At 43.7% G+C, this 21631-nt stretch overlaps 1 long non-coding RNA gene across 1 annotated transcript; it reads right to left on the reverse strand.

The window, feature by feature from the left end:
• Positions 1 to 2081: 2081 nt before the first annotated feature.
• Positions 2082 to 14197, reverse strand: LOC139748451 (uncharacterized). The gene is made up of 3 exons (XR_011712679.1): positions 14114 to 14197; positions 10761 to 10919; positions 2082 to 2236 (listed from the first exon to the last, which is right to left on the reverse strand). It is a non-coding gene; the product is annotated as an uncharacterized lncRNA (long non-coding RNA).
• Positions 14198 to 21631: the final 7434 nt, after the last annotated feature.

Consider the following 21631-nt stretch of genomic DNA (forward strand, 5'->3'; position numbering starts at 1 on the left):
GCAGCGGTGCTTGAGCAGCTCCAGCAGTGCCTGGCTCTTAGCGGCGAAAGCAGCGGGGTCTGGGCAGTTCCAGCAGGAACACGGCGACGCTGGCGGCCCAGGCGAGGATGAGGATGGTGTGTTCCTTTGTCGTGCAAAATTCGCCTGCCGCTAAACGGGGAGACGTCTTATGCCCATCACGTTCTCTGGAGGGGGTTGCCTCTGTCGCTCATGTTCTCTCTGCCAACAATGAAACATAACCATGTTTACTAGGAATGGACACTCTCGATTGCCTAAATTGAAAATTTCAATTTCAATTATCAAATTTAGATAGTTATAAGATAATTTCATAGCTTTTACATAATGTACATATCTTTAATATGAAAATGTGGTTACAATAATGATTATTATATTTCCAGATATATTGCCTACTTCATTGTTATCAAAACTTGGCCATACCTGCGATTAGAGACGCTGGACTTGGCTGCTAATAAACTCTGATGCAGATATCTCATTCTTTATGCATCCTCCATCATTTCTACCATGTCCCACTCCTTTTCACACATACTTATAACTTACTAAAAGTCTTTAGGGTTACCGCTCTTCATCATCTTCTATTCCATTTCATGGTGTTGGAGGACAGGACAACTTCATGTGCGATACCCAGTATGGAGAACACATTATCAAGAAGAGTCATCATGCGACCTCTGAGCACCAACCTCTCGTCTCTCCGATTCACCCTAGCCTACCTCACCTCGATCCATTAGACAAGCTGCCGCTCCCCGGCCAGCCGACCCTAGCCTACCTCACCGTGATCCAGTAGACGAGCTGCCACTCCCTGGCCAGCCGACCATAGCCTACCTTAACGCGATCCAGTAGACAAGCTGCCACTCCCTGGCCAGACAACCCTAGCCTACCTTAACACAATCCAGTAGACAAGCTGCCACTCCCTGGCCAGCCGACCATAGCCTACGTTAACGCGATCCAGTAGACGAGCTGCCACTCCCTGGCCAGACAACCCTAGCCTACCTCAACACAATCCAGTAGACAAGCTGCCACTCCCTGGCCAGCCGACCATAGCCTACCTCAACGCGATCCAGTAGACGAGCTGTCACTCCCTGGCCAGCCGACCATAGCCTACCTCAACGCGATCCAGTAGACGAGCTGTCACTCCCTGGCCAGCCGACCCAAGCCTACCTCACCATAACTCAGTACAGTAGCCACAGCTCTCATCGCCCAGTTCTGGGCCACCTCACCCTGATCCAGTAGAGTAGCCACCGCTTCGCGGCTGACCGAACCTAACCTACCTCACCATGATCCAGTACAGAAGCCACCACTCACCACCCACTTATTCTAGTCTACCTCACCGTGACCCGGTGAAGTAGCTCCCCGCCTATGAAAATCTTACCTAACATCCCCAGAAGTACATGATTATAATGGAAATGTGCCATTATTTTTGTGGTCTGCTGGTGTGAGAACGCATGAAGTGGCCACATATAAGGGATATTTGGCAGTGGGGCAAACTCTTACAGCAATTTCTAATTTCTTTCACTGGAAACATGAAGCTTCAAAAGGACCCGGTGGTCTGTTACTGTTTGTATGTTGGAAATCTAAAAGAAAAAAGAAAAAAAGTTTTCAAATGAGCTAAACTGCCAATTTACCAAAACCATGTTAACTAATAACGTGAATGGCGGGTTACACATTCCAGGATGAAATAATCATAAACTGTCATCTAAGTGAATAGTAATATACTTCGAAGTGTCAGTCTACAGAGTCCTTCGGTTTTCTACATTTTCTAGCTGTGGTAATTATATTAAGTACACCTAACTATAGTTCACCACTCACTCTACATTGGTTACAACCATTAATCTCCAAATGTTACTCATACCTGGCTAGAAATATGACCTTCTGTTTATGCAAACATCATTCAACTCCGAGCCGGGAGCACGAAGCCAGCTGGCAGCTACCGAGCTGGCGACTTGACACTTGTGGCCACATATCCTCACCTTTCCACCACCACAAGACTTGTGTCAGCAAATTGGGTTTGACCCCGAGTATCTCAGTGACCAGTTACCTTACCTCTTCTCTACGTCCTATGAAGCCTCCTCCACCACTACACTTCCCGGAACCCTTCACGCGATACTGTCACTCACCACAACAACCCAGGATTGTTGTTGGTTGGGTTTTACGGCCATCGACCTATGAGGAAGGTCATTAGGCCACAACCCTATTTACTGTATGACTGATGTCATCATTCCTGAAAAAAAAGTATATATGTAATTCTGATGTAATGATAATAAAGATAAATAACATAAGTAATGGAAGTAAAAGATTTGTGGGTGTTGAGTCGACGTGGTGGCAAATACCACCCAGTCGCCACAGTATCCACGGTTGCATTTGACCCAAGAATGCGAGAAGATAGGACAGGTTAGGGACAGACTTCCACCATGATGACATGCACACACAATAGATAGGTAATCAGAGGTCCGCCGACTCAACACCATGTCACAGCCGACCCGGAGGATGACCACCTCTCTCCACCCACCATGCGACCAGCCCAAGTAGGAGGAGCTGCACACCAAGCCGACTCCGCCACAGAGGAGAATCCGTGAACCACCTTACAGCATCTTGATGAATTCTGTTTCTCTGAGGAAGACCATCAATTTGTCAATAGTACTCGGGTTATCCCCGAGTACATTAATGATGTTGAACGAACTGTTTTGGTTGACGTGGTAGCTAGAAAATTTCCTTCTATGTTGTTCGTGTCTCTTGCATTTTAGCAAGAGGTGTTCTATTGTAGATGTCTGTTTACATTGTTGGCAAACGGGTGGAAAGCTTTTGGTTGTGTATGGCTGCAGGTGGGTGGTGTACGTACAGTTCATTCTGAGGCGGGCCATACGACCTCTTCTCTTCTGTTCTTGCGGTACGAGGTCGGCCAGTCGGTCACTTCCTGCTTGTATTTCCTTGTTGATGGTCAGGTTGGTCCACTGACTCTGCCACAGAAGATGGATTGATCTCATCCTCAACGAAAGGCAGGACCCCAGCTCCTCCCGAGGGATCGGAACGACTTCCTCGAGTTCTGAGGTCGACTTAGCCAAGCTGTCTGCCTGCTCATTGCCGTATATATTGCAATGACCAGCCAAGCACCCAGATCATGATGATATCTTTTTACATGAATTTAGTTTATTAATGATATTGCCCTGTAATTCACAGGACTGTATATTCAGAGCCTATTGCTTTAAGAGCGGAAAGAGAATCAGAAAAAATTACGGCTTTACTATGATTTGAATTAATCATATAGTCTATGGCTCGATCAATGGCAAACAATTCAGCGCAAAATACAGATGTATGGTTCGGCAAGCGGTATCTGAGTGCACACTCCATCGACCATACTATTGCACCCACACATTCATCCGTCTTGGAGCCATCAGTGTAGAAGTGAATATACGATAAGTGATCAATGATGACCTGACGAAAACGCTGGTGTACCTCGCCCTCCGACGTGTGTGCTTTTGTGGTTGGTAGCCAGCTCGTCTTGATGTTAATTTTGGAACCCACCCAAGGGGGTAGGGAATTCTTAACCAGCGAGTCCACTTCATTCACTTTAATACCGGAGTTCTCACTGAGGAAGTGTATTCTGACGGCCAGGGGCCTGACGCCTCTGTTTGACGAGCTGTGAACGTTCCAGAATCGAGGCGACAGGCAGTTGTATTGTTCCTTCTGGCCATCAGAATACCGCTCTGCCACGACAGGATCTCGGAGAGGAGGTACATGGACCTCAACTTCCAATCGTGGAACTCTGGTACAGGTTAGAGCTCCGAGACACCTTCGCAAACATTTATTCTGTATCACATCCAACCTCCTCTGGGTATACTCGCTCGTCGAAGTATACACCTGAGAGCCATAGTCTAATTCAGATCTAATTAGGGACTTATTAATCATTAATAAAGATCTTCTGTCGGCTCCCCAGAAGAAACCCGAAAGGCATTCAAGAACATTTAGTCTTTTACTGCAATTTGTTACTAAAAAGTCGACATGATTTTTCCAATTAAGTCTTTTATCAAAATTTAATCCTAGGAATTTAACTATTTCGAAACGGGATCGGGTTGTTGTCTAACGTTAAAAGCAAATTCGGGATATTAAGTTTTCGGGTGAAGACAACAGCGATACTTTTGTTGGGTGAGAACTTAAATCCCCACTGTAGCGCCCATCGATGAACGGACTCGAGCGCAGCTTGAACCCGCTCAGCCGAAAATTGTGCACTAGGCGAAGATGTGCCATAGCGCACAATCATCAGCATAAAGCGAGTATTTAAGATCTCGCGGGACGGAAGTTGGAGACAGAATATCATTAATCATAATATTAAATAATGTTGGGCTAAGAACGCTGCCTTGCGACACCTCATTCTCTTGGACAAATGTGTCCGAAGTGACACCGAGCGCTGCAAGTTTCACAGCAAAAGTTCTATCGTTTAAAAAGTTTTTAATGAATGTGGGTAAATAGCATCTCAAACCCAAAGCATAAAGTTTGCTTAAAATTCCGTTACGCCATGTCATGTCGAAGGCATTTTCTAAATCTAAAAATACGGCAACCAAAAAACGCACTTTACTGATTGACTCTAGGATAGAAAGTCCTAGGTGTATTGCATGATCCAATGTGCCTCTGTTACGACGACGGAAAGCACACTGTTGATCATTTAATAAACCCTTTGATTCTAACAAAAAAAAAAGTAGCCTTCTGTTAACCATTCTCTCCATGACCTTACAAATACAGCTCGTGAGCACAATAGGTCGAAATGAATTTATATTCGTAAGGCGTCCGGAGCCTTTTGGGATGGGGATGACGTACGCAAAGTGCCATGAGTTTGGAAACGTTCGAGACGTCCAAATCTCATTGTACATAGCTAACAACTGAGTCAGGTTAGCCTGACTAAGGTGCTGGATCATCCCGTAAGTGATCCCGCTGGGTCCCGGGCTCGAACCTTTACAGGATTTCAGGGCAAGAAGCAATTCCTGTTGCTTGTGGTGTAGGAAGCGCGGGTCGTAATTGGCCGAGCTGCTTGTTTCTGAAAGTCACCTAGCGAGTGTGTTGGCAATGTCCACCGGGTCGTCGATTACTCGATCTTGGCGGAGGATTTGAGGAGGAAGTGGTGGCTTGTAGTTTCTCTTTTATTTTATTTATTGAGGACCAGACCTGACTTACTGGTGCGTCCTTGTTCACGGTAGAGACAAAGCCGCGCCAGGAGTCTCGTTTGGCTTGTTGGATAGTTCTTCTTGCCTGAGCCCTCCCTCGCACGTTTGTATGCAACCAAGTTATCATCTGAAGGCTCGTTGTCGACCATCCTGTATCTTCTATTGCGCTCACGCAGTGCATTTCGGCAATCTGGTGTCCACCAAGGAACTCTATGCTTTGTGGAAATTGTAGAAACCTTAGGTATCGAGTTCTCAGCAGCCTTCAGTATGGTGGAGGTAACCTGGAGGACTTTGGCATCAATATCACCACCGGATATATCCAGGACGGCTTGCCTTGTGAATGACACCCAGTCTGCTTTCTTATAGTTCAATTTAGGCGGAGACGAGTTGGTAATAATGTCGCATGAATAAGAAAGACAGATCGGGAAATGGTCACTTCCCAGGGAGGGAGGAGTCATAAATACCCCAGGTGATGTCGTTAAGTATATCCGGCGATGACAAGGACACATCAATTGCCGAGATATTGCCAGTTCGGTCATCTACACGAGTTCCACTACCATCGTTTAGAAGAGTGAGGTTGGCATTGATCATAAAATCAACCATTTGTTCCACCCTGGCGTCTGCCCGGATACTTCCTCCACTGATAATGATGAGCATTGAAGTCTCCTAAAACTACTTTACGGTGGGGGTAACTGATTAACAAGCAAGTTTAACTCATTATCATCAAGTGCATTGGAACCGGAGCAATATATCGAACATAAGGCCAGGTATGTGTTATCCAATTTCACTCTACATGCGACAGCGTCTAGAGAGAGAATTTAAAGTCACTCCTGAGTGAGGTAAATTTTGGTGTACATAGATAGCTATCCCACGATTCTCGTCTCTTCTATACGTGTGATAGCTATCTAAAGTGGAACAGTCTTCGACTGTGCGGTTTAGAAGGGTCTCCTGTAGACATCTCACGGCTGGCCTATACAGGGCAAGCAACAGTTGTAATTGTGCTTGCTTATGCCTCTACAATTGCACTGGATGATGTTGAACGTGTTAGTTGAAGAGTTATCTAACCGACCAGTTTTCTTAGCCCGTTTATGTCAGGAGTTGGGCGAGTCCCCAGGAGAACATGATCGGTCCCTGGAAGTGGATGTTCTGGCTTCCATCACTTCTATGTCCTCCAACGACCTCTTTGGTGGAGGTACTGGTACGACGACGTGCGACGTAGGGTTTTCGAGTTTCGTTAAGTTTAGGGATACATTAGTCTTGTTCTCTTTCTTATCTTTATGGTTAGATGAGGATGTGGTGTTGGCATAGGATTTTTTTGTGGCCTTTGGTTGGAGAAAGTGGTATAGGATTAGGTGGAGCTGAGTTCTTGGCAGTGGCGGTCGGCGTGTCACAAGGACTTTGCGTCGAGATCGTACGCATAACCGGCTTACATTTCAGAGCCGACGCGTAGGATTCATTAGGTTTAGGAGTCTCATGAGACTCCTTAACCTTCCTCCTAGCCTCACCATATGAGATGTTGTTCTGAGTCTTAGTTGTGCACACTTCTTTCTCAAACTGGAACCGGGAACAGGCTCGGTCCGAGCTTGGTTTGGTTGCCATTACAGTTGACACACAACATCCTGTTAGTCGTACAGTCCTCCACTGTATGACCCTCCCCAGCACACTTCCCGCACCTTGCAGAAAGAGTGCAAGACTCTGAAGGATGATGACCAAATTTCTGGCATCTATAGCAACGTAGGGATTTGGAATACATGGACGAACCTGACAACGCATGTAACCAAGAGAGATAGTTTCAGGTAAACGAGATTTTCCGATAGTTAGGGTTACCAGGGGAGTTCTACGTCGTTCGCCATTGATAAATCTAGTTATGAATCTGGCAGTGATAACATCCTCGTTGGCCAGTTCCTTCACAATGTCGTCCTCTGACATATCCATGACATCAGTGCAGTAGATGACTCCCCAGCATGAAGTCATGGCAATGGGTATAGAGACCAGAACATCATGAGTATAGAATTTGGTCAACTTAAGTAGTTCTGCCACCTGATTCGTTGATTTTACTTTGACCAATAAGTCACCACTAGCTAGTTTCCTTGCCGTTTCAACATACCCCAGACCATCCATCAATGACCTTACTGATTAGGAAGGGATTGAGGGAGGCGAGGGTCGAATGCTCCGGTCGCATTTTTATTTTTGATCGAAGGTCCGTCCTCACTACCCCTTGCAGTGGATGGCTTACCTGGGTCTATCCTAGGGGCCTAACCCTAAAGTCTGGGTTGGCAAACCGCCCTAGACACTGAAAGAAAAAAATCGGGGCTGAGCCAGTTGCACAAGGCAAGGCGAAGTTTGGCGGACACCGGTCAATGAAATATCAATTTTGCACAAAACAACCTTATAAAGATATTGATAAACAACAGCTTTAGAAAAATGACCTTCAAAAACAAAGTTAGGGTAGCGACAACGCAGAGGGGAGAATAGCTACAACCTACCTCTGAAAGACGACAGTAGCTCCGTACACGTCGGTAGCTGGTGCGCGACTCGAACCCAGGAAATGAACGTATGAACCAGAAACATAGTAATTTTCGGTTTCGAAATGACCGCGCTCCTCCGCCATCTCGAAGCAGAAGCGGGGCTTTTATTGTATGGCAAGGCGTTGTTGTCTCAATCTAATGAAATGACTTGCATGGCCATTTATCGTTTTGTAACATTCATTTTTGACTATATACTTACTAATATTCCATGTACTTTTGCCACATATGTGTGTTACTAAACGTTTATGTAGGAAAATTACTTTTGTTCTATAATAAAGTATATATTTTGAATGTCAGTACGTCCAAGTCAGAGTCAATGTAACAATTCGGATTCAGACGTCGTCCACGTTCATAATATATTCCGTCTCTTCTGACGTCAGTCAATTTCTAAACAATGTTTTACTTGTTTGTCTTTTTACGGTCAACCACGACTGAGACAAAATGTGATCTTAAGAATACATTTTGTCCTCGACGATGGAAATGTATTTTCATCGCGATTATAGATAGTACATCTCCGAGGACGACCGTAGCCAGGACTACCAACCTATATCACCATTGACCACACTCACCATAGAAAATGAAATTGCGCCGATGGTTTTCAATGACCCCATATGTATTTATAGTACTTCCCTAACGTGTAATAATAAGTGGACACAGAATCGACAGAAGTGTGTCAACAGACCAGACTAAAACATGAGCAATATGCTCGTCCTGATCTTAATGTGGTATTTCCCAAAACAACCTTTGTCGACGGGAATATCCAAGACACGTATGGGAACTGTTGTGATCGATTTATTTTTTCTACGGTGTCCCAGGCAACAGCAGGGGCACCTGAATGCCCTAATCAAGGCATCTTGTTAACGAGTATATATATGTACGTACGTCTTGACGTACGACAGTGCACTACGACGGCTTGTTCTCTGAGAAACGTAAGGTATTCCCTCCTTGTTAAACAAGAACAACTGTACCATCAGAGCCGCTTTTTCCAATGATGTCTCGCCAGCTGGCATACGTCAGCACCTCACAGCCTAGCGCGTGTTGGTACGTTTCCTGCTGACACAGGACGTCAGCGCACTCCAAGACTGACAATGAAGCACGACATGCCGGCGATTCACTCCCTGATAGCAGGGTGTCAGCCACCACCACTCCCTGCAGTGGCTCTCTCCTTGGGAGACTACAGCAACTCGCTCCCTAACACAACCTCCCAGCTAATACCTTAAGCTCATATCACTCCCTAAAAGCTAAATATAATCGCCAGTCATGGACCAGAAATATATAATTCCCAAAGTGAAGCTTATTTTCACCTGTGGAGCTCGATGGAGCTGCAAAATATTGTTTGGCATTGTTCAGCATAAACTCAGAGTAAGGCTTTACTTTGATTACCTGTGGTGCCCTCAACAGCAAAATAAAATCATCTGGCGAAGCCAGAGCAAAGTCACCAACGTGCAGCTTTTCTTTGATGACCCATGTAGCACGCACAAGTGTTAGCCAGAGGAAAATTCCTACAGTAAAAGTTTAATTCGACGACTCACATATGTGTCCCACAAAACCTATATAAGACCGTCAACCGTTAGCCTAAATAAGAGACTGAATGAAGCTTTACTTTGACGACCCATAAACCATGCAAGTGGAAAATAATCGTCTGGAATTAGCTAGAACAAATGTTCTAAAGGGACGCTTTAGTTTGGCGTTGTTGGTTCATTCCTCGACAATCTACTTCGACTAATTCGTTTATATATACATTGCGGCTTTCTGCCTTACACACAACAAATGTGAAAAGAAAATGTTACTCTTTCAACAGGTGTCGTTGGCTCAGTCTCTGACACATGTTGGTAGCTTACTTCACCATACATTACTACGACGAACTCAAAAAGTCTGCTCTCTCCAACAGTCATCGATGGCTTCGTCTCTAAAACATGTGTCGGTAGCTCACTTCATGGCAAACAAATTCGATTTTCTCTCTGAGACACAACGGTGGCTTCCTACCTGACACACTAAAAACACTGCTCACTCCCTGACAGACGTCGGTGGCTTCGAGTCTGATACACGTCGGTAGCTCACTCCAAGATATGCTACATTGCCTAGCTCCGTCACGATGGCTTCGTGCCTGACAGACACGCTTTAGAGGCAAAAATACGCCGGTGGCTTCTTCTGTAACATACGTAGGTAGTTCACACTATGACACAATACATGACTAACTCCCTGATACACAAGACTGGCTTCCTGCCTCACACTACTACAGTGGCGACAACACAAAACCGCTTCTCACTTCCTAATACACTACAGTGGCAAAGAAAGGCTGCTCACGCTGACAGATTCTCTGGCTTTGTCTCTAGCACACGTCGGGTCACCTAACTCTAGGACACACTATTCCCAACAACTCCCTGGCACAAAAGGGCGGCTTCCTGTCTGACGGTGGAGGAACGCTACTCACTCCCTGACAGAAGTCAGTGGCTTCGATTCGACCACACGTCGTGGGCTCATGCCCCGATGTACGATAGTTTACCACGTCCGTCTGTTGTTCTCTGGCACACGACGAGAGTTTCTCTCCCCCCTCAACAATGACAAACAACAACGCCCGACTCGTCCTCTAAAATCAAAGCCGTTCAATTTCAAACGACCATCTCACCAGCTGACATGCGTCTGCACCTCATATCCTGGCGCATCGGCACGTCCCTTCGTGATACACGGCGGCAGATCACTCCAAGACAGACGAAGACGCATGACAGGTCACAACAAGCGAGTCATTCCCTAACACACAACAGTGTCTTACTGCCACGCGCCGGGTTTACTCTCTCTCTCTCTCTCTCTCTCTCTCTCTCTCTCTCTCTCTCTCTCTCTCTCTCCCTAGGGTGCTACGGCAACTCACTCCCTAACACAAAACTATGGTCTCCCGGCTAATAACACCCTGAGAGCTAATAACACCCTGAGGAACCAAATGCTCCCTATCCTAACACAAGTCGGATGGAAGTTCCCAGCTTGCCACATACCGTCATGTCAATCATTTATGTCGGTGGTTCACGCCTCGGCTCGACGAGGGTTTACCACTTATCAAACTTACACGTGAAGTAGGTACCACCCTCCTTGAGGCAAGACACTCGAGTGCTGTCACGACGGCTTCCTCTCTTCCTCTTGCGAGGTCAGCAGGCGACTGAGGGTGACGTGGTCCTCGACGGTGGTCGGAAGGTCATCATATCCAACCCGTTGTTTGACTGGAAGTCTGGAAATGAACTGTGTCTTAATTTCCATTTCAGCTTGAACACATTAAGGCATATTTTTCTATAAGTTGAATTACGACATGTTGTATATAACATCTACCAGCGTTTGTGTGTGGGTCATGATAGATGTGAAGTCATGGGTACATTATAGGCTAATCTATTATCATCTATCATTAAATATATGCTAAAAATAGGTGATAACTGCGAGACAAAAACCTCTCACTAGCAATGTTATCCTTACTATTCTTATTCTGGGAAACTTTAGGGTGAACAAGATGCAATTGTATGTTATCATTATCAGCACAAGGAGCTTCAAAAGCTGGTCTCTTATTGTTTGTATACTGCAAATACAAAACGTAGGTCGTTATTCCCATGTTGAGCTAAACTGCTAATTGAGGCAAACAACCATATAACTGTAATAACCTATATGACAAGGTCAGACGTTCCAAAAGACTGTAAACAATTAAAAGCTGTCGCCTGAATGAATCGTAATATAAATCAAAGTTTCAGACGAGTGACTTCATCTACATTTTCTTGCTGTGGGAACTGACAGAGTTGTCCACATCTCCACCATGTGCACCTATAGTTGACCAGTCATTCACCAGTGGTTAAAGCCAATGGTCTCCCATGACTCATTAACCTGGCTATAAATAAAACCTCTTTATGGTGCAATCAACTCCAAGCAGAGAACACGAAGCCTGCAGACTACGTTTGTTGTTTTTTGGCTTCTACGGCCATCGACCTATGAGGAAGGTCATTAAGGCCTGCAAACCTATTCAATAAGCGATTAAAGTCACCCCTAAAGGCCCATTCTAATAGAAAAGGACAGAAAAAATTGAAATTATAATTTTGATATTGTGATAAATTACAATTGAAAATAATAGGAAGAAAAGATTTTGTGGGTATTAAGCCAACGTGGCGGCAAACGCAGCCCAGACGGCACCGTAGCCACAGTTGCAGTTTACCCAAGAGAGCGAAGAGATAGGCCAGACTAAAGATAGTCCTCCACCACCACGTCATGCACATAGATGATGATAATTCATTTGGATATCCGCCGGCTCAACCCCATGGCGTAGCTGCCCTGGAATATAACCACCTCCCCTCAAGGCCGACCGTCTGATGTGAGGACATGTCCAACCACCATGCGACCAGCCTAAGTAGGAGGAGGAGCCTCGCACTGAAGCCAAACCCGCCACAGAGAACCACCAACGAACCACCTTACATCTTCAGGATCAAGTTTGATAGGGGGTAAACCTTCGTACCACGTAGTTTTATTCCAAGTTTCGATCATGGTTTAAAGAGTTTTGTTCTTTTTTCCTTTCTGTAGGACGGAATCAGGATGTGGTATTGGCATAGGATTTGTTATGGACTGTGGTTGGAGGATTAGGTGTAGGTGTAGGGTTGAATGGAGCTGGATATTTAGAACTGACGCTCGGAGTGTCACAAGGAGTGTGTCGAGATTGTTCGCACAACCGGATTACATTTCAAAGCCGACGCGTAGAATTCATTAGGTTTACGGGTTTCGCGAAACTCCTTAACCCTAACCCCAGCCTCATCATAAGGGATGTTATTTTGTGTCTTGACTGCACAGACTGCATTCTCAAACTGGAACTGGGGACAAGCCCGGTCCCAACTTGGGTGGTTGCCATCGCAGTTAACACATAACATCTTATTACCCGTACAATCCTCAGCGGTATGACCCTCCTCAGCACACTTCCCTCCCATATTTAGCAGAAAGAGTACAACTCTTTAAGGGGCGGCCAAGTTCCTGGCATTTATAGCAACGTAAGAGATTCGGAATGCAGGGACGAGCTTGACATCGCCTATAACCAATAGAGATATTGTCTGGTAGCCGAGCTTTCCCGAAGGAAGGTTAAGTTAATCAGGGGAGTTCTACGCCGTTGACCATTGACAAATATGGTGATGAACCAGGCAGTGATGACGTCCTCGTTTGGTAGTTCCATCACTATGTCGTCCTCTGACATACCCATGACATCAGTGCAGTAGATGACTCCCCGGCATGAATTCATGGCAATGGGTATCGAGACCACAACGTCATCATGAATATGGAACTTCGTCAACTAAGTAGTTCCGCCACCTGTTTCGTCGACTTATCAGCAAATCACCACTAACCAGTTTCCTGACCGTTTTAGCATGACCAAACCAACCATCAATGATCTTCCTGATTAGGAAGGGACTGAGGGAAGCAAGAGTCGTTGCTCCGGTCGCATGGGCCAAAACAAAATCAGAGTTTCATTTTTATGGAGGGTCCGTCACCACTACCCCCTACGGGGGCAGTGGATGGCTTACCTGGGTCCATCGTAAAGGGGCCTAACCTCAAATTCTGGAATGCCAAACCACCCCAGATAGTGGAAAAACTAACTACCCCGAAAAAAAACAAAAAACGGGCAATTGTTTTATGCAGAAAAGTTTCAAGGCGGAGCCGGTCGCACAAAGGCCAGGCGGAGTTCTCCTGCGGACACCCGACAATGATAGATCGATTTTGCATTGAACAACCTTATAAAAGATATTGATGAACAATAACTCAAAAAACCTTCAAAACAAAGCAAGGGTAGCGACAACGCAGGGAGAAATAGCTACAACCTAACTCTGAAAGAAAGGCAAAAGTTCCGTACAGGTCAGTAGCTGGTACGAGACTGTAGTCGGAACAGCTACGACTGCAAATTGCCCTGCGCAATGTCACTGCGCATGTAGTTATGGCTACCGCCGCTAGGGAGCAGTGGTGTCTTGCCTGACTGGCGTTTCTCAGTATGTTTATCCTGATCCTAGCCCTGAGCATAAGGACAAATAGCAAAATATTACATTCATTTTTAAAAAACACTTCCTTCGTAAATACTACACCGAGTGAAAAACACCCCTGTAAAGACTCAGTTAAAAAACGAACGCACAAGGCTACCAGAAGCAGCACATCACATATCTAACACTAATAAACATACATCAAATTTAGATGTATGTGAATAATCCGAAGAAAGCAGTGAAGGGTAATTGAAGATAGAAAGGCTGAAAGTAGAGAGTTGATCATGGCATTCTACACGAAACTAAAATGGCATCCTAGCTAAGAGCTGTGTAATCCTTCCTACGTATTGATACGTGGAATAAAAGCTCAAGCAAGCCCCACTTGTCAAGGAAAAATGCACAGAAACATTGCCATAGTGCTAAGCAAAGCCTGACTTACCGAAAAGACGAGTAGACACAACGACGTCAGGCAACACAGACTTGAAATACAGAGCGTAAGAACACATCCATCTTGGGAAACGAGACAAATAAGACTGCAAATGGCGGCCGAGCTCAGCGAGAAACACATACAAAGACGCGAAACTTAAAGACTTTGACATACTGATTTTTGTGATGCTGGCAGTAACGGCATCTAGAGGTCGATTAAGAACTATTAGAAAACGGGAAATATACACCTTACTACCAAAGAAAACGGGAGACTTAAAGGTAATTGTAAGCTATTCAAATCTGCCATAATTTCTGCAGGGAAAAAAGTCCTTTGTGCTACTTTGTGTGGTATAAATGTTGTTTTGCTTTAGCAATGGGAAAAACTTAATATGAAGTTGACATTTTGTTAAATAACACAGAATTTTCTTCATGGCTCAAGAACCACATCTCTTTTTTTTTCGTTTTTCTATCTTCGATTTGTGCTGATAATTTATCGTAATTTAGATTTCCCTGATACACTTACATTTCACCTCTTTCTTAAATATTGTGATAAAAGGAGACGATTGATCGTGTGATGTTCATTTGGTGCAATACAGTATTAATAGATATATATCAGAACATATTTTGTTCTCACCTTATGATAGACTGTATGTACATGCATACACACATGCATGCAGTAATACAAAATACGTCATCAAAGCATAACAGTCTAACGTGCATATATATCGATATTCACATGCAAACACAAGCAGTCATGAATCTGCTTAGAATATAAACACAGACACTAACACATTATAGTCTTTATAAAATTCAATAGTGTATTGCACTTGCACATGGATGCAAAATAATGAGCAAGTCTTACATATCAAAATAATTCTTTCAAAGCTTAACAACCTGATATGAAGGAGTATTTCTATCTACATGGTAATACATTGTCATACCCATTGAAAATGAAAACAGAGTCAGTTGATATAAGCATTTTATTTACTGAAGTATAGGACTATAAATACATACACGCAGTCAACGATGAAACGAGAGATCACGTAATTAATAGTATAAATCACAAATTGAAGTAAACATAGATTAGTCTTATACCGTCTGCCTGACAGTTTAGTGAATAAATGATATGATTTCGAAATACAAGACCTGTTGATAACATCTGAAACAGTACCAAAATTAACATTGAAACAACTCAAATAAGACCCACATACCATTGCTTGTAAACAGCAATTTTGAATTGTTGAAAGCGTATGGAAAACTTCTTGTATGAGAAATACATATTGTTTATATAATAAGAGATGCAGCAAAGTATTCAGTCATCTTTGTATATTTCCTATAAGATATTCTTTTGTATCTCTGTAAAATGTTCAAGATTCTGTATTTCTTTTCTCTGTTATTATCCTTATTCTACTGAGAATTTATATGCTTCACACTGTTGGAAACACATAGATCTATCATTGTGTCTACTTTTCTTCTCAGCAAAATTTCACTAACACTGGCATACAGTATCCCTCTTATAACCACTGATTCAACATCATACTTAAATATTTGCTTCCAATTCCTTCATATGACTTTTGTGTTTTTGGTACGGTAAGAGCAATGCTTATCCATAGATATTTGTGGTATATGTATACAACTATACATAGTGTCATTATCCTCTGGATGAAAGTAGAACTTATCTCTATATCATCAACTTCCACAAAGGTCTAGTGATATTCATCCTCATTCATCATCCTAACAATCAAAATGTACCTTAGACATTTCAGTTAGAGAGGGTGTAATATCTATCAAGTTGGAGGTAGGAGAAGGCTGCAAGAGGTTAATGCAAACCACTGAACCAAGTGCTGCTGTAGTACGGTTAAGTATCTGAGCAGCAAGGTGTATACTTAACTGAACACTGCTGATGTTATGGAAATAGGTTACAATTATGCCACACGATTTCCTCATTATGATATTCGCTTGGATACTCTTATCACTATGGATTTGTCCTTCTCGTAAGCCGGACATTGATACACTCCATCATTCGTCATCAGTAAAGTTGGCCGATACTCATATCATTGATTTCTTTCTCTTTACTGACGACTCTTCGCTCGTATCAAACTGTTGCGTTGCCATGTGTTGGTGGGAGGTTCTGCGTTTAATATAGCTTAAAAACAATAGACATAAAATCAAACAATTAAATTATCAAATATTTTATTGTAATCGCTATCACTCGATCATAATTTCATACAGCTGGAGAGACAAACAAAAATGTTGGTGGCCCCCATTAAATTCACAACTGGGCATGAACAACCCTCCATAACAACGTAAATAAATCACATACATATATTTTCCTCTACATAGAGGTATCCACATTGTCCTCTGCTTATTATTGACACTAATGTATATTAAGCAATAATAAACTTATCAATTTCTAGAGACAAATAAAACCCAACTTTCAGGTACAATTCAATACCCTGTCCAGCTTGCAGAGTTCCCGAAGGGCGTGGACGTGGTTCAGTAGTTGATGGCTACACTTCTCGTCTCCTGGTGGCCAGGTGCACGCCATTTATGCCCAAATATGTTCAATGACAATCAGGTCCACTCCTTTGCTGGCCTAGTCCAGGAGCTGTAGGATGCCTTGTTCCTAAGGACCAGCGTTCAACAACACGAGCAGTGTGGATGGGGCACCTGTCGCTAATAGAAATGACAGGCCCGGCAGGGAGAGATAAACCCCTCGCCCGCAGAGACGGCAAGAAACGTTCCTCCAGCAGTTACTGCTACAGTCGTTGCAGTAAAGCGACCTCCAATGTGGAAAACGTCACCCAGGCCATGTAATGTCACTTTCCTCTAGATGCAGTTGGTAAAGTGACATGAACGGGCCTTCTCGCTCATGCTGGCTCGGTCATTTGTGCCTGTGGAACATTGTATGATTTTAACGTTTATTGTACTGGTTCGGCAGGATTTTATATCATTTGTGGTGTATAAACAGTATATCATTAACATTTGGGTATCCGCATGAATTTCTTATTACCATAACTATGGCGATCTAAGTCTTTGAATAGCAACAAATCATTAATTTTCTACCTGGTACAGTTCCTCCTCCAGCAATGAACCTTGCCATGAGAGTTGGATATACACATCACCTCCGTGAACACTGCTTCAGACCAGAATCTAAGTTTCGCTCGGGATGTGTGCTGTTCCCCAGGCGTTCATTCCTCTCGGGAGTTCTGCGGTGTGTTCCTTTGTCGTGCAATATTCGCCTGTCGCTCAACGGGGAGACGTCTTATGCCCATCACGTTCGCTGTAGGGGGTTACCTTTGCAGCTCATGTTCTCTTTGCCAAACAATAAAACAACCATGTTCACAGGGAATGGATACAATCGGTTGCCTAAATTGAAAATTTCAATTTCAATTATCAAGTTTAGATAGTTATAAGCCTACTTTCACAACTTTTACATAATCTACATAATATCTAGTATGAAATTTTGGTTACAATAATGATTATAATATTCCCAGATATATTGCCTACTTCATTGTTATCAAGGCTTAGCCATACCATAAAGTCCAATACAGTGGCATGGTGACACCCAAAAATAAAAAGACAAATTAAAGGTTTAGTTTAAATCCCCTTTGGCGCCGCCAAAGGCAATTACAGGGGCATAGAGGAATCCAAAGGTAAAGAAACAAATGGAAAGTGTACCTCAATGCCCCTTTGGGGATGCCAAGGGGCAAGAGAGAGGCGTGGAAGCATCCAAAAATTTAGAAGGAAATTGAAGGTTTAATTCAAATCCCCTTTGGCGTCGCTAAAGGCCTTTACAGGGGACGAGTGGCATCTAAAGGGAAACATACAATTTGAAAGTTTACTTGAAAGACCCTCTGGGGGTGCCCAAGTCCAACAGAGTGGCATGGTGGCATCCAAAAATTAAAAGACAAATTAAAGGTTTAATCTAAATCCCCTCTGGCGGCGCCAAAGTCAATTTCACCGGCATAGAGGCATCCAAAGGCAAAGAAAGAAATGGAAAGTTTACTTTAATTTCCCTTTGGGGGTGCCAAAGGGCAAGAGAGTGGCGTGGATGCATCCAAAAATACAGATGTTAATTAAAGGTTTAATCTAAATCCCCTTTGGCGTCGCGAAAGGCCTTTACAGGGGAATAGTGGAATCTAAAGGGACAGAGACAAACAGAAAGCTTACTTAAAAGACCCTTTGGGGGTGCAAAAGTCCAATAGAATGGCATGGTGGCATCCAAAAACAAAAAGACAAATTAAAGGTTCAATTTAAATCCACTTTGGCGGCGCCAAAGAATATTACAGGGGCATAGAGGCATCCAAAGGCAAAGAAACAAACGGAAAGTTTACTTAGATAACCCTTTGGGGGTGACAAATGGCAAGAGAGTGGCGTGGAGGCATCCAAAAATATAGATGGAAATCAAAGGTTTAATTTAAATCCCCTTTGGCGTCGCTAAAGGCCTTTACAGGGGAAAAGTGGCATCTAAAACAAAAGAGACAAATGGAAAGTTTACTTAAAAGACCCTTTGGGGGTGCCAAAGACCAATAGAGTGGCATCGTGGCATCCAAAATCAAAAAGACAAATCAAAGGTTTAATTTAAATCCCCTTTGGCGGCGCCAAAGGATATTAGAGGGGCATAGAGGCATCCAAAGGCAAAGAAACAAATGGAAAGTTTACTTCGATAACCCTTTGGTGGTGCCAAATGGCAAGAGAGTCCCCCAAAGTCCCCCAAAGGGACATTAAAGTAGACTTTCCATTTGTTTCTTTGCCTTTGGATGCTTCTATTCCCCTGTAAAGGCCTTTGGCGACCATAAAGTGGATTTAAATTCAACCTTCAATTTCTCTCTGTAATTTTGGGGATAGGGGAGAAAGAATACTTCCCACGCGTTCCTCACGTGTCGTAGAAGGCGACTAAAGGGGACGGGAGCGGGGGGCCAGAAACCCTCCCCTCCTTGTATTTTGACTTTCTAAAAGGGGAAACAGAAGAAGGAGATACGCAGGGAGTGCTCATCCTCCTCGAAGGCTCAGATTGGGGTGTTTAAATGTGTGTGGATGTAACCAAGATGAGAAAAAAGGACAGATAGGTAGTATGTTTGACGAAATGAACTTGGATGTTTTGGCTCTGAGTAAAACGAAGCTCAAGGGTAAAGGGGAAGAGTGGTTTGGGAATGTCTTGGGAGTAAAGTCAGGGGTTAGTGAGAGGGCAAGAGCAAGGGAAGGAGTAGCGCTACTCCTGAAACAGGACTGGTGGGAGTATGTGACAGGGTGTAAGAAAGTGAATTTTAGATTGATATGGGTAAAACTGAAAGTTGATGGAGAGAGATGGGTGATTATCGGTGCATATGCACCTGGGCATGAGAAGAAAGATCATGAGAGGCAAGTGTTTTGGGAGCAGCTAAATGAGTGTGTTAGTGGTTTTGATGCACAAGACCGGGTTATAGTGATGGGTGATTTGAATGCAAAGGTGAGTAATGTGGCAGTTGAGGGAATAATTGGTATACATAGGGTATTCAGTGTTGTAAATGGAAATGGTGAAGAGCTTGTACATTTATGTGCTGAAAAAGGACTAGTGATTGGGAATACCTACTTTAAAAAGAGAGATATACATAAGTATACGTATGTAAGTAGGAGAGATGGCCAGAGAGCGTTATTGGATTACGTGTTAATTGATAGGCGCGCGAAAGAGACTTTTGGATGTTAATGTGCTGAGAGGTGCAACTGGAGGGATGTCTGATCATTATCTTGTGGAGGCGAAGGTGAAGATTTGTAGGGGTTTTCAGAAAAGAAGAGAGAATGTTGGGGTGAAGAGAGTGGTGAGAGTAAGTGAGCTTGGGAAGGAGACTTGTGTGAGGAAGTACCAGGAGAGACTGAGTACAAAATGGAAAAAAGTGAGAACAAAGTAGGTAAGGGGAGTGGGGGAGGAATGGGATGTATTTAGGGAAGCGGTGATGGCTTGCGCAAAAGATGCTTGTGGCATGAGAAGCGGGGGAGGTGGGTTGACTAGAAATGGTACTGAGTGGTGAGATGAAGAAGTAAGATTATTAGTGAAAGAGAAGAGAGAGGCATTTGGACGATTTTTGCAGGGAAATAATGCAAATGAGTGGGAGATGTATGAAAGAAAGAGGCAGGAGGTCAAGAGAAGGGCGCAAGAGGTGAAAAAGAGGGCAAATGAGAGTTGGGGTGAGAGAGTATCATTAAATTTTAGGGAGAATAAAAAGATGTTTTGGAAGGAGGTAAATAAAGTGCGTAAGACAAGGGAGCAAATGGGAACTTCAGTGAAGGGGGCTAATGGGGAGATGATAACAAGTAGTGGTGATGTGAGAAGGAGATGGAGTGAGTATTTTGAAGGTCTGTTGAATGTGTCTGATGATAGAGTGGCAGATATAGGGTGTTTTGGTCGAGGTGGTGTGCAAAGTGAGAGGGTTAGAAAAATTGATTTGGTAAACAGAGAAGAGGTAGTAAAAGCTTTGCGGAAGATGAAAGCCGGCAAGGCAGCAGGTTTGGATGGTATTGCAGTGGAATTTATTAAAAAAGGGGGTAACTGTATTGTTGACTGGTTGGTAAGGTTATTTAATGTATGTATGATTCATGGTGAGGTGCCTGAGGATTGGTGGAATGCTTGCATAGTGCCATTGTACGAAGGCAAAGGGGATAAGAGTGAGTGCTCAAGTTACAGAGGTATAAGTTTGTTGAGTATTCCTGGTAGATTATATGGGAGGGTATTGATTGAGAGGGTGTAGGCATGTACAGAGCATCAGACTGGGGAAGAGCAGTGTGGTTTCAGAAGTGGTAGAGGATGTGTGGATCAGGTGTTTGCTTTGAAGAATGTATGTGAGAAATACTTAGAAAAGCAAATGGATTTGTATGTAGCATTTATGGATCTAGAGAAGGCATATGATAGAGTTGATAGTGATGCTCTGTGGAAGGTATTAAGAATATATGGTGTGGGAGGCAAGTTGTTAGAAGCAGTGAAAAGTTTTTATCGAGGATGTAAGGCATGTGTACGTGTAGGAAGAGAGGAAAGTGATTGGTTCTCAGTGAATGTAGGTTTGCGGCAGGGGTGTGTGATGTCTCCATGGTTGTTTAATTTGTTTATGGATGAGGTTGTTAGGGAGGTGAATGCAAGAGTTTTGGAAAGAGGGGCAAGTATGCAGTCTGTTGTGGATGAGAGAGCTTGGGAAGTGAGTCAGTTGTTGTTCGCTGATGATACAGCGCTGGTGGCTGATTCATGTGAGAAACTGCAGAAGCTGGTGACTGAGTTTGGTAAAGTGTGTAAAAGAAGAAAGTTAAGAGTGAATGTGAATAAGAGCAAGGTTATTAGGTACAGTCGGGTTGAAGGTCAAGTCAATTGGGAGGTAAGTTTGAATGGAGAAAAACTGGAGGAAGTAAAGTGTTTTAGATATCTGGGAGTGGATCTGGCAGCGGATGGTACCATGGAAGCGGAAGTGAATCATAGGGTGGGGGAGGGAGCGAAAATTCTGGGAGCCTTGAAGAATGTTCGGAAAGCAAAAATGGGTATGTTTGAAGGAATAGTGGTTCCAAC

Source organism: Panulirus ornatus, unplaced genomic scaffold, assembly GCF_036320965.1.
Source record: "Panulirus ornatus isolate Po-2019 unplaced genomic scaffold, ASM3632096v1 CTG_3091_pilon, whole genome shotgun sequence".
NCBI lineage: Eukaryota > Metazoa > Arthropoda > Malacostraca > Decapoda > Palinuridae > Panulirus > Panulirus ornatus.